This window comes from Anastrepha ludens, chromosome 3, assembly GCF_028408465.1.
Source record: "Anastrepha ludens isolate Willacy chromosome 3, idAnaLude1.1, whole genome shotgun sequence".
NCBI lineage: Eukaryota > Metazoa > Arthropoda > Insecta > Diptera > Tephritidae > Anastrepha > Anastrepha ludens.
In genome coordinates, this window is record NC_071499.1 from 125,065,178 (window position 1) to 125,078,194 (window position 13,017).

The 13,017-nt window shown below is 38.0% G+C and overlaps 1 protein-coding gene across 2 annotated transcripts in view; it reads left to right on the forward strand.

Moving 5' to 3' along the window:
- Positions 1–13,017, forward strand: part of LOC128859038 (1-phosphatidylinositol 4,5-bisphosphate phosphodiesterase) — a 163,199-nt gene that overhangs the window by 73,406 nt on the left and 76,776 nt on the right. The window lies entirely within an intron of this gene.

The window sequence follows — 13,017 nt, forward strand, 5'->3', positions numbered from 1 at the left end:
ACAGGAAACAAGAATTGATAGGCAAGAGGCAGACTAACAAAAATGATGCAAAGGAAGAGAGAAGTTATAAGAGAGATGCGCTAAATGACAGATGACAGTAGACATTTGATACATGAAGGATGTCGGATAACAGGTGGGAAGAGTTAGCAGCGCAGAGCGCGCTCAATGCAGACGCTTCTAGCCGAGGGGCAGTATCGTCCTGGACTTTACCGTGGACTCTTTTAGGCCCTCATCTCTGGAATCTGAGCTGCGGTGAGATCCTGAGCATAGAAATGGCAGAAGATACATATCTTCTGAGATATAGCGGCGATCATGTCAGCGTGAGATACCGAGGACGCCAGGAGGAAGCTGAACCAAATCATTTTAAGGACTGAATTTTGGTTTGAGGACCATGGCCTGGATCTCGCCAAACATAAAACTGAAGTCATCCTGATGACACGAGGTCACATGCCACTCGAGGTCAGCATGCAACTAGGCGACACGGCTCTAGTAACTCAAAAACCAGTGAAATACCTGGGCATTCAACTCGATTGCAGGCTTACGTTCTGGGCCCTGATATGACAGGTGGCTACTAAAGCAACGAAGATTACGGGAATGCTGAGCCGACTAATGACGAACACCGGCGGACCAACCCAGTGTAAAAGAAGGTTGATCATGGCGATCATAGCTGAGATGCGCTAAACTGCAAAACCAAGCCCAAAGCACTGGAGCTGAACAACGAACAGCAACAGTTGGAGTTGCTTCAGCCTACTGCATTGCCACAGGCGCAGCAACTTTTGTGATCAGATAAGAGATACCTATCGACCTAGTTGCTCGGGAACGAGTGGATGTGTGGTTTTCCAGGAAAAAACACGTCAACACTACCGCCACGAAAAGGAGATGCCAAACCATGCTGTGGTGGCAAAGCCGATGGGACACTGAATCGAGTGGCATATGGACGGCGAGGAAAAATGACAGACCTTGACGCAGTCCAACAATCCAAAGCCTTACAGACAGAGACATAAGAAGATTTGCCTATGGCATGAAGCTGGCTGCAAGCATGGTGAACCCAGACGTGGGCGAATGGAACTGGTCTATTTCATGGACGTCATTCTGGGTTCTCCCGAGGTTATGCAGACAGTATTTCCGGGAAGGAAATGTCCGCAGAAGAAGAGGAGCGGCGATCGCTGTATGTGCGAAGGCATCTTGAACCCACAAAAAAATAAAAAAAACTAATAACGAATCACTAATCAATAATAATAATTAACAAAGAGGACACGAGAAAAAACTAGCATAAAAACGATATAAAAAAATTAAGCGAAAGCGTTAATAAATCAATAATTTTAAAATGTTTTCTTTAACTACTTTTCGACAGACTGTATTCCACTCCTTTGATAGCAAGCTCATTAGAGTACTACACTTGTAAGTTCTGGTTTTCCTCTATTTATTTTTGTACTACCACCATAAAAATAAAGAAGTAAAATAGCGTCACAAACAAACTATCACAACCCAAGTAAAATAAAGAGCGAAAATAAAAAATAATAGGGAAACCCTTAGTGACAGGGGCAAGGTGGAAAAAGAAAACGAAGAGCATCATAACAAATTTGTTTTTAGATTTCGACGCTTTACATATTGACCAATTAAATTAAAATTTGAAGCAGCGGAAAAGATGAGAGCAGCGCAAGGAATGGAAATATACAGCAAGGAAAAAAACGCAGACAAATTGAAATGCAAACATAATTTCACGTAAATGAATGGAATTCTGCAAGGAAAGGGAATAGGAAAATGTTCAAGTCAACAAAAATAGACGAGTAAACTGTGGAAAGGATAGAAGTGGTAAAAATAAAATGCAAGTAGAAAGAGCATACAAAAAGAGGGCTGTGCAAATAAAAATTTACAAATTGTGGCTTTATAATGCCGTTACTATTTTATCTGTGCGGGCCACTGTTTTTAACGCCTATCTCGACGATCTCATTTTGTACGTATTCGTACACTCGTCCAATCAGTTGTTGTTCAGACGGCCACGAGCCAATATGAGCGCATGCTGTGTATAGCACCAAGACAATCTCAGTTCTTTCGCAAACAAACCCCTATCATGACTCCGCTTACGTCAGTCAATCAGCTGATTCTTTCGAATTCACTGAGGGCTAGTGAACGTTCTGAACTTGGCCAGACCTCTGAAATATTTTCACCAGGGCGAGAAACAGTCCTGCTTTTAATGGACAATAGTTGCGGGACTTCTTTCCAATCGCACCTCTTGGCTATCACAACAGGCTCCGATACAAGATTATCCCTGTCCTCCTTAAAGCTGGGTTCAGTTCGGTCTAATCACATTTCGGTTAGACATGAAGTAATCTCAGAACTTCAAGAACTCTTTCCAGCGCCAAATTTTTTGTATACAGCTGGCTCTTCTTAAATTTTACAGAAGTATTATCCACCAATGGCTGGTGTGCCAACGGTATCTACGTAAAATAAAATGTTTTCTGTAACAACATTTGCTAGTGATAACTTCCTCTGCCCATTACCACAACTTTGCGTTATTAGTGCAAGTTTTGCTGTTTCATTTTTCACCGGTTACGACAAGTACGTCCTGATGTAAGTGTGTAGCGATTTACGTCGAGTATTTCTTGGCTTCTTGTAACATGCCTTGTGTTCGCTTTGCTCCTTACATCACATCGGGTACTTCATAATGGATGAATGTTTATCGAAAAAATCGAATATCTGCGTGTGAATCTTTTTATCCACTTTTGTATGGCTCAGGAGCCTTAGCTTCACTTTTCTTTTCTGTGCTGCCAGCTAAGGAGCAACGTTCGTTGTGCTCTCTGTACCATTTTTGCTGCTTTTATTACGGTAGTGTGAGCCTTCGGGCCACCAGTATGGCAGACTGTTCTTGTCTGCATTTATTGTTTTTATGTTTTTTCATAATTTCATTTTCTTTTTTACTCTGCGCTCTGCGTTCTCCATTCTTTATTGTGTTTCACTTAAGCAAATGTCATTACGCGCCACTTTGTAGCTTATTGGTTGCTGGCGTTGATGGAAGAGCTGTCTTCCAGCTTGCTTTAACAGACACCAACCTAATGTGATTTTGTTTCATTGCAGTTTATTCTTCTTACTCGCACCTTTAACTTCACTATGTACATTTTTTCTTTGTTTTTTCATTTGTTACTTAAATCTGTACTTCAACGCCACTTCGAAAGGCTGTACACTCTTTTGCTTTATGTGTTTCTTCTTTCGACATATCAATGTTTTTTATTTATTAACGCATACCCTTGGGCCCAAAAGGTACGCTTTCTCTGTTTTACTTAATTTTTGGAATTTCAGCACACATTTTCTTGTCTGCAACAGAAATATACTCATATAATGCATATTTCATTTGAAATTTTCAAAATTTGTAAGTACAAAAAAAAAAATTAACGGTTATTATTCTCTGTTTTCTTTCCAGGTATGCTAATTTTACTAACAAAGTGCAATCAAAATATCAAAAAAATATCTTGGGTGTAATGATTAGGTATGTATAATTACACAATATTGAGCGTGAAATATTTTCTTCAGGCACAGAAACGATTTCGAATTATTTTTTAATAATCAAGCTACATTAAATTTAGCTGCCAATTATTTAAAAATGCTCATCAATCAACAGTTTTTTGTCACGCGTATGCTAAGAGATGCGTCACCAATAGTTTATTATCTTGTTTATGATCATTTTTTTATGAATAGTACCATTCCAATACTGATTAACATATTAATGATGGAATTATTTTTCTTCAAGCATACAAACAATTAAAAAAAATATTAATATTTCGCCATGAAAAACTACAACTCAGCTCATTGCCTCAACATACTTCAAATTTACTAGTCAAGCATGAAAAATTCTTGTCAATCACTGGTTTTTCTCTACAGAAATGCATAAATATGTAATAAAAATGTTTACTTTAAATATAAAATTAGTTTGTTATCTAGTGAATTGTATTTATTGAAAAACAATAGCCGCAAGGGAGGAGTGAACGGTGTGCAACATTCGAAGTCTGGGCATGACAAACATGGTTATGGATGGCTCGAAGTTGGAAGGAATGGCTGGTGGTGCTTTCCAAGCGGAGGTAGCCGCAATTAAAGAAGCAGTGAATTGGTTGCTTACTTCTGTAATTATAAAGGATGTACATATCGCTCTGACAGTCAGGCGGTAAATAGGGCTTTGGGCTCGTTGTTAGTGCATTCGAGGTTAGTCGGGCAATGCCTGAATTCTCTCTCGACTGCAGCCGAATACTTCGATATCCTTCTCATGTGGGTTTCCGATCAAAGTGACATAGAGGGAAAGTGCTGGGCTGATGAGCTGGCCAGATGAGGACCCTGGAGATGGTTAAACCGCGAAATGAAAGGATTTGAGCTCCCTTGAGGGCCTGCGCTTTACTTCTGGGAGTAGAGATGAGCCCCGCATCAGTTCAGCGCGTGCTGGGTTAGTGCTCAAATGTGCAAAGTCACGTTAGCCTTCTGACCACGGGTAGATCGAGGGCACTCGAGGAACTTTATGAAACTAACAAAGCTGCAGCTCTCGAATTTGGTGTTGGGATTGCTTCAAGTGCTTTTTGCAGGTGCTGTGTAGAGGAGGAGTTGGAATCATCGCAGCACATTCTTCACACTCTTCAGGCAAAGATTCAGACAGCTGAACGCTTACTTTTTTTTCTATACCTGCTGATATAAATAGAAGTTTTAAAAATCACACACCTTTTATCATTAGCTTGAAGTGGTTAATACAAATGTATTGAGCCACTGTTGGTCGCCATCCTCTAATACAAAACCCCTTTTTCCTCTTTCCCCACCTGTATGTTTCTATTCCATCTATTTTCCCGCTGTAAATCATCACAATGGATGAATTTTGATTCTTTGTCCAAGTGGCTCTCTCGCCTGGGCAGCCATTTATCCTATTCCTTAGTAATCAGCAACTGTAAGAGAAGTTGATATGGGCCTCTGAAAAATATTGCATTCCATTGTTAATTCGTCACCACTGCACTTACCGAAAATGAAAATGTCACAAACTTGAAAAAATACTTGGTTTTACTTAGTTCATACTTTTTTTCTTTTTTTAGTTTTCAATAACTCCAAATGGCTTTTATTTTAGAAATCTCCTTCAATTGCCTTCATAGAAATTGCAATATTTTTAACTGATTTTTTCGCTTTTGTGATGACCGTCACTCGCTTTCTCCTGCTTTTGTGTGCACCAAAACTTTTATTGAAACCTTCAGTTGAAATATAGCAAAAAGTTTCACAAATTTTCAAATGGCATGGCCATTACCAAGCCAAGCTAGTCATCATCAACAGCCACAAACAGCCACAAACAGTTACTCGTATCTCTTTTCTTTATGCGTACAATTTTTATACAATACATTTCCCTTTTTAAATCGTTTTTTTCTCCAAATTTTTTCCTTTTCTATCATCTCTTTCGCCATTGTCCACTTTCGTATCGGCTACTTTCAATTTATTTGCTGCGCTTAATGTCCAAAGAAATCCGTAAAAAGTAAACAACTTATTCAATCGTTGGCGCATTGCAATGGAATTGTATGAAGGCATGAAGATCTGACGACTGGCATGAGGGTGAGCGCAAGCGAAGAAAATAATGAGGCAGATATTGAGGTGTACGTATAAAGTTAAAGGGAAAAATTAAGGCCATTTAGTATAAAGTGAGCTTAAGTGAGGGAGTTGTGTAAAGCACGAAGTTAGGGGGACGATGTGTGCGGATAACAACTCGTGTGCGTGAATATATCAATGTGAATTTACTTCGCAGTAATAACAAAAGTTTTGCACATTTAACCCTCTGCGCGCCATGTATAGCCAAAGGCGCCTTTTTGTGCACTCGTACACGCACTCAAATCATTCCAATCTGCAGTTCCACTTTTGTGTCTACTCTCACATGCATTTTGTAGGATGAAGATTTACTTATGTGCCTCACTGTAACTTGCTCGATGAAAAGGTGAATTGTTTTTATTTGCTGCTTATATTTGCAGTTCATGACATTACTGTGTGTATGTGTGTGTTTTCACAATTACGTTTGGAACGTGTAACAGTAGAGAAGGTCAAGTTGTTAAATTTTCACTTTGTTTTTTTTTTTTTCTTCGCCTGCCTGCTCGCATCAACTAATATGCGCATCACGTTTGGAATAATGATTTATGTGAGAAATACGCATACGTAGGAGTATGCGAATGCACATATACGTATGCATATAATTGAAGTGCCAAAAGGTCCTCAAGCTTACATATACACACATACAACTTACTGGATACTTACTGGCGCGATGCTTGCCGATGAGTTATTTATGCACACATCAGTCTCAGCAAATCAGTTAGCCAGACGGGCAGCCCAGTTTCAGCAAACAAAGGGAAATTGGCACGCACACACATATAAGCTCATAACTGTTTATCATCTGTAAAAAGTCACATGTGTATAAAAAAAAAAATTGATATTAAAAAAATATTCTCAGTTCCGCGTTGCAGAATTTGGAGCGTAAGCGAGCATGACCTTGCTAAGAAATGTGAAATGCTCTTTCGTAGTCAGTTTTTACAAAATTAAATTTTATGCTGGATTATAGCGGCCATTTGAAGGCACGCAGACGAGTAGTGAAAGAGGTTTGCAATAAATTTATAAACTACCCGATTTGGTAGAGAGTCTTGGAATTAAAAGGGAAAAGGCATATAAGTTGGGCGGAATATACAAAGGGGGAAAGGCTTGTAAGAGTTAAACAGTCATCGGAATTCCTTTGATTATATTTGCTCAACCACTGCAATTGGCAGCCGAAGATACTTCGCCACACATTTTGTGTGCATACCTGGACTAGACTGGATCTAGATTAATATTTTTTAAGAAAACTATAACTGATGCCATGTATGACTATTAAAGGGTTGCATACGTCCAGCAGCGCCAAAAATGCGCTAACAGAAAAACTATGTTTAGAAGGGATAACAATAGAAATAAATATAACAAAAAATGTATACATTGTTTATTAGTTTTTAGACATTATAAAAAAAATTATTTTAATTTTTCTTTACAAAAATTAGTAAACAAAAAATCACGTGACCCAAAGTACAATGAAAAAAAAAAATTGCTCCACGGTCTGCATCATTTCTTCTTTAAATGTTGATGGACTTGTAATAAGTAAAAAACTGCTTGTAAAATAAAGTTGCAGTTATAGTTTGTCAAGACGGTTTTTCGAATATTTTAAGAAAAACTGAATAAAAAACATTAAAAACTGTGTGAGTTATCAAGCAAACCGTGCCGGAAAAAGTAGTTTCGAGAAAAACGAGTTTAAACTTTCAAACTCTTGCATCAAACTTTCGTCGGGCAGTTACATTTTCTACCATAACTTTGTATCTATGGGGAATTTTTACAATCAACTTCTACGGAATTACGCCTAAAACTATAAAGAATAATAATCTGCGAAAAACAAAAATCGATTTTTTGAAAGTTCTGGACGTACGAAACCCCTTAATATTGTTTAGAAAAATTATACCTGATTCCATATATGCCTATTAAGAATTTGACTACCAATGAGCTCTTATCCCCCATACAAACGCATATGTACATATTGAAGGTTAGGCACACGATATAAAAAAGAGTAGAACTTCCAAGTTATAGCTTCTATCTGTTCCAATGGCACTCATTTCCTCATATTACCTAGCTTATGAGGCACTTTGTTCCACCTAGGACCTACGGAAAAATACGCAATACGGTACGGTGTATGGATATAGCGTGAGTGAAGCTGAGAGAGAGTAATTAACACAAATTGAAAAAATCTTGTCAATCATGAATAAAAAGTGTCAAGCACAAATATTTTACGCACGTTAGTTTTAAAAGTATTTTTAAATGACAATCAAATGAAAAAAATTTGCTCATTCATATGAATTATCACTCAATCATGCTTGTTATTCTTGTGTAAAAATATTATATTTGACATTTTTGCCTTCAAAACGTATTTTTCAGATGTAAAATGGACTTTCGACGCCATCAACTTGTGAGCCACCTAGTTTTCTTACTTTTGCACGAGTTCCAATCTCTTCAGACGCTTGGAGTACATATATACGAGTACAATAGAAAAACATCAAGACGCGCACTGAGCTTCTCCTGCGGCTTGTGAATTACATTTAACTGTAGGGATCTACAGTGTTTTGTTACCTCTCAATGGGCGATGCGAAGAGTTGCATTGGGGGAAACACTGGGTATCCTTTGGCTGGTGAGTGACGTGGTTCTTAGAGAGTGTTATTTCTATAATGTGATATCTTATGTGTACAAAGGCCTTCAAGCCCGAACCAAGTTATTGGTGCGTAACACAAATTCACTCAGTTACGGTGGCCACTCACAATTAACTACTAAAGTATACCCTTTTTCGGCAAAAACAAATCGTTCAAACATATTAAATAATGTTTTTATAGTATTTCTAAGACTAGACCAGTTCTTTGCCTACACTTTATATGACAGCAGTAAAGTATTTTGGAGAAGCCATGAGCAGAAAAATTTTCACCCATCAGTTGAACTACTGCCCTATTCTATGAACACAAAATGCGGAACTGAAATTCAGGCGGAGGTCAGCTCTTCTTAAATTTGTAAGAAAAAAACCAAATAAATACGCTTTTATTAACAAGATCTACTGCCGTAATGATGCAGTAACTCCGGCACAGCGAGCAGGCAAGGCAGGAGCGCGAACGCTAAGAAAGTGCATAAAAAAGGAGACCTACTCAGAGATGAAAATACAGTTCAACTGACGATGCCACACTTAGAAACAAACTTTTCTATGGTATGGAGAGAGACATGGTGGCAGGAGGCGTACAGAATCTACAGAATCTCATAACATGATTTTACAGTAGGTGGTAACAGGTAGATGCAACTTCTGACGTATAGCATCACGAGAGTAACTGACGTTGAGTGTAACGCTCAAAGTACCTCCCGACGTAATACTTGATGGTAGTATCGGAGAGATCGGTACTTTGACGGTAGGAGCTTTAGTTCGCATTAAAGCCCCACACTGACGATATTAGACTTTCGCTGCCACGTCCTCATAAAAAAGATACGCTAAAAAAAGAAAATCCCCCCAAAAGCAAAAGAGATCTTCTGCTGCTCTCAATGTTTTTTATAAACTTCTTGGTGTGTGTGTGTGTGTAGTCGCCTCACTAACGATTTCTGCTCGTGGCGCGTGACACACTCAATATCGTTTCTTAAACTTGAATTCCTGCAAGTACAAAACGTTTACATTCAGCTTTTTAGTTTTAGTTTCCAGTTTGGATTATTTTTTGGCAAAAAGCCAATGGGATTTTTCCTCATAAACAGCAAACTTGCCACTACTTAGTACACTGCTGTTATTCTCCATTCCTTTTATACACAATTTTCATTGCGACATGCGCTCCATTTGTTTGTGACCACCACAGATTATTATTTTCGCACAAAACCAGTCTAAACAATAACAAATATACATGCACACACTCACGCGCGCTTATCCAAAATAGGAGAAACAAAAAGAGAATTAAGCAATACATGCACACACGCACATACAATTATTGAAGTCTCGTATGCGCAATAGTTCGCACACATATGTACATATACCATTTTTTAGCCATACTCGTAGCATACATATGTACGTGTAGCAGTGTTGTTGTGGGTGAGTGCCACACGTTCGCACGAAATGCATTTCATTGTCTGAAATTGAAGTTTTCGCTTGCATGATTTTGATGGATATTTTCTATTTATTGCTTGTTTTCGTTTACTACACATACACACACATACACGTACATACATTTATTCGCATAAATATTTGTGTGCATTTGAACTGCAACTGACCCCACTTGTGGACACTCTAAGCAACGTTTAACTTTTTTGGCTTTGAAAATCACTTATTGTTGGCTGCCGATTGCCCGCTCGTTGGTGGGTCGTGCTGCATACAGGATTGGCCAGCTAGTTTTCTGATCGGCGCGTGGGATGCGTTGTCATTCCCCAAATCGCAATTGTGCAAAATAATAAAAGTTTTGATGTGCTTACAACAAGCCACAAATTCTCAGAACTTGAATAAATATTGATGCTCTCGTTTATTGGTATTTGGCAAAAGGAAAATGTGGCAAGATATGGTTTCTAGTTGAATTGATGTTTTTCTAAATGAAGCATTATATATGATTGAATACGTTGCGGGCAGCATTAGTTGAAGTGACTGCGAGAATATGGACAGATCCGACCTGTTATTGCGGTGACTGCTGCGCATTATTTACTGAAGTGGATTTTCAATAGCAGCATAACAATTTGGGTGTATAACTTGAAAAGTAAAAAAGTTGTAAGTTGTATCACAAGGTTTAGAGCAACTTTGAAAGTACTTACTTTCATGGCGATACTGCGTCGTATGCCTTTAATTGCCAATTCGGCATATACGCCCAGGAATAAGCGCTTTATTTTGCTCTATAAACACACAAATTTTTTTATATATAAATTTTTGAAGCATATCAGCATAAGTGCCAAATAATTAGCATTACGGGCAGTCTTGATCTTCTTCTTCTATTGAAAAAAAGTGTTGCTGAAAGTCATCGTTTGTTGTTGCAAGTTTCTATCGATGAAGGCAAGAAGACTCTCAAGCATAAGAAGCTCAATGATGTTTAAGTGGCAATTTTGACACCATAGACTAAAAATGGTCCGATCAAGCGACAAAGTTTGAAAACATATGAGTATTGTACAAATGGATGGACCAATAGTTTTATGCCGACTCCGAGCGGCCGATAGTTTTTTATGAGGAGCTTTTTCTTGGCAGTAATACACACAGAGGTTTTCCATTGCCTGCCAAGGAGCGATTGCAATTAGAAAACACTTTTTATATCAGTTGGTGTTTTTTCTATCATTAATCAATATAAAATGACTGACCATCTATGCTAGTCCTGAAGTCGTCCACCCTATGCGTCAGAATCAATTCTGGAGTGTCGGCGCGATTCTGACTTCAAACGGCCGTCGAAACAATAATTGAACGTTTTACGCAGAATTGTATGCATAAGATCGATTGTTGGACGATTTATGTGGGAAGTGGAGTCCACGTGCTAAAACCAGAGCTCGCTCACATTCAGTCTTCCATAAAAAAATGAAAAAATAAAAAATTAAAAAAAATAAACAAATGGTTAGCACGCCCCTCTAATGCTTTAGTTAATCGTATTGCCGCTGCTCCGGAAGCCACATTGAACAGTCGGATGCTCTGCATGCATTGGCTTTGATATGACTACGCGATGATTTAGCGATCGCCAAATACACACATTTTCTTGTAATTTTCTAGCTGCTCCAAAGCCCACACAGAAAAGCGATTTGGAAGCGCTTGATCCCATTTGCCTTAAATTTTGCAGATCATTATGCAGAAATATATTTTCTTACCGAGTTCTGCGATCGTATCACTTTTTAGGTTTGTTGTTGTTGTAGCAGCATAAACGTTCCCCATACATACTATATACGGGGAATGCTGCTGAAGTGACAAAACTTGGCCAGATATAAATCCGAGTCGTTCCGCTTACGTAGAAACGACTGTCGTAGGAACGTCTTTAAATTTGAAATAGCGGACACTCCTGCGCCACCGCTGCAGCCTCCTTTCTCGTATTCACTGAAGTTCTTATGATCGGAAAACTGGTTAAGAGATTCACTCTTGAACCATCCGTCAATGCAAAGCGTATATTTTGCCATCGATTTCATTTTAAAGCTCCTAAGTTTATTATTTGTACAAAGTGGTAAACTCTGCTGTGATTGATATTTGGCAAATAAATAAAAGTGAAGTCAAAAATGAAGGCAACCGAGTGTAGTTGTGTGCTAAATTTAGCATGTCTGCCAGCACTTCCATTGTGGTAGTGGATTTGAAATTTGGCGGAATAAGCCACCACTTGGCAGCTGTCAGTTAAATTCACATCACATTCACCTGCCCACGTGAATTTGTTAGTTGTAGCAGTCAATCACTATTGCGTTGTTGTCAATTTTCTACATGATTTTTTCTTCACTGCAGTGCCATACATTCACCTGCAGTCAAATTAATATAATATTACAATTCATAAATCTAATATGTTTGGACAGGTGTGCAAAATCTTTTAAAATCAGTTCCATTGGATATGCTGGATTCGACTCAATACTGGTGATTGTTGGCAGTAATTTTTTTTGGAATTTAACATTTTTTTTTGCATTGTTTGTGGAAGTATTTCTTTCATTTTTAATATAACCCTTTCTGATGTTGTTAAGCGGGTGACATTGGCACGTGAAATCTATTTGCTGTTGTGTAAAAATTTCGTTGCGGCAATTTAAGATCTCAGCTCGGTTTGAGGTGCGCGCCTTGGCCATTTATCTGTTTTCAGATTACTGCAAGTCGCTCATATGTCATGTGGCACGTGGTCTTCAAATAAATGACACAGCCAAGACAACATATATCATATGCTTAACTCAGTGCCGAGAAGAGAAATGCGGGTTTGTGCTATCAAATTATCAAAGCTGGATATGTGCCCTTATTTCTATTTATGTGTTGTGTACAATTTTCAGTTATAAAATTTAGTTTTTTTATAATCTCATTTTGCTTGAAGCATATTAGCTTTTAGTAACGTATGTGTTTGCATTTTTATTCAAGCATCATTCATCAACCATAAACAATACTGCACCAGAAATAGTAGTTATTGGTAAAAATTGAGAAAACTATGCATCGCTATGCGTAAAAAAAGTCAAAACCTGCATAAATCATTTTCAAGCACTCATCAATCACGTTCAAGCACACGGTGCTAAAAAGGATACGAGATAATACGCAATATCACATTTCTTATTGCAAATGATAGTATATGTTTATATTTTAAATATCAGTCACTCGTCAAGCCATCAATCTTGATATCAATCGATTTATGCTGCTCGATTGTGTTCTATTCGAAAGCTAATCTTTCATAATTTTCATAACATACTTTGGAATTTCAAAATTTTTATCCAATATTTCATTCAAGCAACATCAATCATAACATAAATAATGCTTTAAAACAAAATAATTACAAAATTGAGTTTAAAACCATCAACCACCTTATC